This window comes from Haliotis rubra, unplaced genomic scaffold (assembly GCF_003918875.1).
Source record: "Haliotis rubra isolate DU_JTF1 unplaced genomic scaffold, ASM391887v1 Scf314, whole genome shotgun sequence".
Taxonomy (NCBI): Eukaryota; Metazoa; Mollusca; class Gastropoda; order Lepetellida; family Haliotidae; genus Haliotis; species Haliotis rubra.
Genome location: NW_025766985.1, coordinates 534,794 through 540,213, shown reverse-complemented (window position 1 = coordinate 540,213; position 5,420 = coordinate 534,794).

The following is a 5,420-nucleotide window of genomic DNA, read 5'->3' as shown; positions in this document are numbered from 1 at the left end:
GTTTAAGTCACTACAGCCAAGTCTTAACTTACAATGAATTATTTGATTAAATCTATTACCAGTGTTTCTGAAGACATGATGTACGTTGGATGAGACAGTTCGATCAAAGTGTTTCTTGAACATGGCAACGGAATCTATGTTTCTTAAATCATTATCTAACTTGTTCCACTCCATCACAGAGGATGGTAAAAAAGATTTTTTTATATGTTTCCGTACAACATAATGGTACTTGAAGCATATTACTAGATCTAGATCCATATGTGGATACAGAGGATATGTTTTTTGGAATTAGATCTGATAAATACTCTGGAGTTTTATTATGTAACATTTTATGAAATACATACATTTGGTGGTTTTTACGACGTTCCCTTAATGATGAAAAACCAGTTTCATGGTAGATGTTGGAATGACAAACACCTCTAACTGATCCACATATGGTTCTTAAAGCATCTAAGTGAAGTTTTTCTAACAATAACTCTTGAGTTTGTGTACAGTTATTCCAAATATAATCACAATAGTCAAAAAGTGGTAAAACAAATGAACTATACAGGGTTTGGAGGGTTTTCCTCTGAAGGCGGTATTTCAGACTTCTTAAACAATTGATCATAGGACTGACTTTAGAAATAATATCATCTATATGTATATTCCAGTGGCCATCACTTTGTAAAGTCAGCCCCAGATGTTTATGAGTGTCAACAGACTTTATCGGTATATCATTCATTATAAGATCTGGCATTGATGTTACTGTTTTCTTTCTAAAAAAAATGATAGATTCAGTTTTATTGGGATTAAAGTTTACTTTCCATGTCTGGGCCCATTTAGCTATTATTTCTAAGTCATCGTTTACCATATTGGAAGATACCATAGGGTCATCAATTATCACATATAAGGATGTATCATCGGCAAATAATTTAATATTACTCTGTATATATTCAACAGTATCATTGATATAAACCAAAAAGAGTAAAGGTCCTAGGACTGATCCCTGAGGGACGCCAGCTTTAATTGATTTAACATTTGACTTATACCCATTTATTACTGTAAACTGTTTTCTATTATTTAGATAACTTTCAAACCATAATAAAAGAGATCCGCGAATTCCACTAGCCCATAACTTATGCAAAAGACCCTTGCTCATTTAACTACAATGCGGAAAATTATGTACCTGTGACCAAGATGATTTCCTAACAACATGCAAAATTTGACAACCAAATATGGAAAACTGAATTAATGAAAATTACACAGCTACACTAAAATAGCATGCAAATCTGTGAGAATTTTGCCTACTGACGTATATTTAAGTCCCATGACTGTATAACCAGTTTTGCTCGAACTATTTTCAAACGATGGTGAAGTAAAATAGACTTATCTAAAAATAGACTACAATTTTGAAAAATATAGCAAATAGATTATATATTAATGGATTTGTTTTATTCATTTAGGCTGTTGTGAGGAGACATGTGTCACGACTACTCCTGGAGGAAAAGATCACCCTCTCTTACTGAAGGTATGTGTTTATGGTACTACGAAACATAGACATAATTTCAATTTGAATATTTTATTATTATGCTTCCCTAGATACATTTTCACAAAATGAACCATACTAAAGTTACATTTGCAAATGAATTTGAATAACCGGTAACTTAATCATGATTTCAAATTGGACCAAATAGATCTTAACTTAACACCTGTGTGAAATTGCAGTCAAACTGACCCCTTGATTTTACAGTACCGTAATTACTCCAAGGTTATGTCACATGAGATAACTAAACTTCATTCATCAGGATGTTTATGTCAGGCCGTTCACTTACTGATTGCATAACCTAAAGTGATAAATCTGTAGTTTGATTGTTGGTATAAATGTCGCTGCAATTGTTTGGGTTTTTTAAAACGCGAATGAATTGGGAAATGCAAAGAAAAGTAACCTGTTATTGTTTATTTTTTTCAGCAAAACTGATGATGAGTCTGGAGACTGTATAATGAATGACCAAGGATGGTCAGCAGGGACATGTGAAGGTAATTTTTACCCATCTGCAGTGACTTTCATTATAAATAGTAAATAATTTCCAATTAATAGTGTAGAGACAAGGTTTATGGATGTCAACATGTTTCAGAGTGAATAATTACCCCTTCGTCAGGTGTAAGCATTCACTCCGAAACATTGTGTTTTCACATAATAAAGACGTTGACATCCGTAAACATTCATGTCTTGTATTATTCACTTCTAAATACGCCTCAAAGACTTAATGGTGTAAACATACAGTCACTACTGGGTGAATATACTTGTGCCTTCAACAATACGACTGACTGACTGAGTTTGGTTTTACGCCGCTTTTAGCAATATTCCAGCAACATCACTGCGGGGGACACCAGAAATGGGCTCAGTACGAACTGTAAGAGATGAATATAGCAATTTGATGAAAATCTATTACTAGTACCATTATTACTATATAGAAAATGTAATAAATGTTCAGATATATATATAACGTATTACTACCTCTGGTCTGAGAAGCATGTAACTCCAGAGCAAATTGTGTATAGATTGTGTGTCCTCTTTAGAAAATAAGATATTTCATTCGGTCAATGAAGTGTGATGAATTGCATAATTTGAGTTTTGCGAAAACTAGTGCAAAGTGTGATTATTCAATTTAGTTCTCTTTTATTCAAACTTCCTTTTGGATTACACATTTTAAATCATCCTTGGCATTTTCAGTTTCTTGTTGATTGATGTTTGTGTAATTTATCAAAATAACCTAGTAATTCGTTATTACCTGCCATCTTCAGAAACTTGCACAACGCCTAAACAGACTTGCATCTATCGATTGGCCAGATAGACGAAAGAAAAGGTAGCGACAACACTCACCATAGACATGACATCACCAGTCGTGAGTGACGAAGATGACGTCAATTAGTTGCATTTCGTCCCCTTTGTCTGGGAGTCCAGCAAGCTTAGGGCATACACGACGACACTGAACTTGGAAAGAATCTACACCTCCACTGCTCTCGTCATGGCCAACGCGAGGACGAGGATGAGGCATCCAACCGACCGGAGGGATCTCCGCCCAGGGATGCCCCTTATTGGGCTAACTGACCAACTCTTGCAATATAATTGAATTTATTTTCAATTTCATAATGTAATTTTTATTTTAGTTTAGTTTTGTATTGTAAGCTGTGTGTTGTGTTATTGTATGATGTATATCATAGTGGATGTTTGGCGATAGTTGTGACATAGAGTGTGTGGCTGAATGCCAAGGCGTGAAAATAAATGTTCCAATGCAGCTATGTTTTATTACTTTTTAAGTTGTGTGTTATTGTTATTTTTCGTCATTAGCATGATTTTTTAAATATATTTCATATCTAACATGCTATTTCAAGATAATAAGTGAATGTAAGTTTAACTGATGAAAAAATACTACTTTGTTATAAATGATATATGATTTCTTAAACTGGATTGAGTTATGCCTAACTGTTTTGCTCTGTTTTTAGTGCTATATTACTAGTTATATGTATGATCTTTATTTGCCTTAAATGCTAATTCATATTCATTATGAGAAAATAAAACAATGAATCTTATTATATATTCTGTTTTTCTTTAAGTAAATGTCATGATAATAACAAATTGCTTATATTGTTTTTAACAAGAGTTTATTATATGAATAAAGAAGAATGTTTAAATTTTGCTCTTTGAAGCGCATATGAAAACCCGTGAACCTGAAATTGAAATTGGAACCGGAAACTGAAACTATGCGGAAACTATGTCGGATTGTTGGTAACTGAAACTATGCGGAAACTATGTCGGATTGTTGGTAACTGAAACTCTGCGGAAAACTGTTGGAGTCTTATTAATAACTGAAACCTTGCGGAAACCTGATGGATTCAAAGTTAACTGAAACTCAACGGAAACTTGTCGGAGTGTGGGTAACGGATACCTTGCGGAAACCTGTTGGATTGTGGGTAACGGAAACCTTGCGGAAACCCTTAGAAAGTGGGTAATTGTAAGTTTCCGTTATTGCGGCAACTCGATGTAAAAGAACGGAAACTGACTGGATTCCAGGTGGAAACTTAAGTTTCAGTCCACTTTCCACCAGGTTTCCGCATTGCGGAAACCAAGTTATTTTTGCTGTGTGTGCAAGTGGATGTTTTGTCAGACAACCTAATCACATTGTAAATCACCGATTTTATGCATTTGTATTAAAGAATCTGTCTATGTAACTGTCAACAAAATAAACAGCAGAACGCAGAATGCTTGCAGAGGGAGGGAGCCAATGACCTGTAACAGCGGCAGTGTTGGGTCATAAAGGTCAACGTTCGTCAATATTTCAGCCATATCGTGACGAGAGCAATTTAATTTATATCAACATTAAAATCAGTAAATTTAGAATATAAAAAATCTGTCATCGAAGGACAGTAAAACTACTAGAGTATAACAGCTCTTAATTTAAAACAAGTACGCTATAATAAAAAAATATGACTATAAGCAACAATACAATATAAAAACGGGCTATAGAACACGAGCAACTGAAGGCTGATCACCTCATAATTAATCATTAAATATACAAGTTGTGGTGGATGTTATTACACAGAAGATTAATGCTGTGGCACGTCACAGTGTTGTTGCAGTAATCAGCACATTTTGTAATTATTTACAGAATATGATATTGCACGTTACATCATTTACATAAAACTTGCCATGAATGATTCTATTGATACTCTCTGTACCTTTACCCGTGAAGATCCGTGTTAGAATTGATCTTCATTAACCCATGCTTGTCGCAAGAGGCGACTAATGGGATCGGGTGGTCAGACTCGCTGACTTGGTTGACACATGTTATCGTATCCCAACTGTGTAGATCGATGCTCATGCTGTTGACCACTGGATTGTCTGGTCCAGACTCGATTATTTACAGACCGCTGCCATATAGCTGGAATATTGCTGAGAGCGGCGTAAATCTAAACTCATTCACTCTTTGTAGCTTCTGTTTTCCGAATGTTTTATAACCACTTCTATACACAGCAAAAATAACTTGGTTTCCGCAATGCGGAAACCTGGTGTAAAGTGGACTGAAACTTAAGTTTCCACCTAGAATCCATTGGGTTTCCGTTCTTTTACACTGAGTTTCCGCAATAACGGAAACTTACAATTACCCACTTTCTAAGGGTTTCCGCAAGGTTTCCGTTACCCACACTCCAAGAGGTTTCCACAAGGTATCCGTTACCCACACTCCAAGAAGTTTCCGTTGAGTTTCAGTTAACTTTGAATCCATTAGGTTTCCGCAAGGTTTCAGTTATTAATAAGACTCCAACAGGTTTCCGCATAGTTTCAGTTACCAACAATCCGACATAGTTTCCGCATAGTTTCAGTTACCAACAATCCGACATAGTTTCCGCATAGTTTCAGTTACCAACAATCCGACATAGTT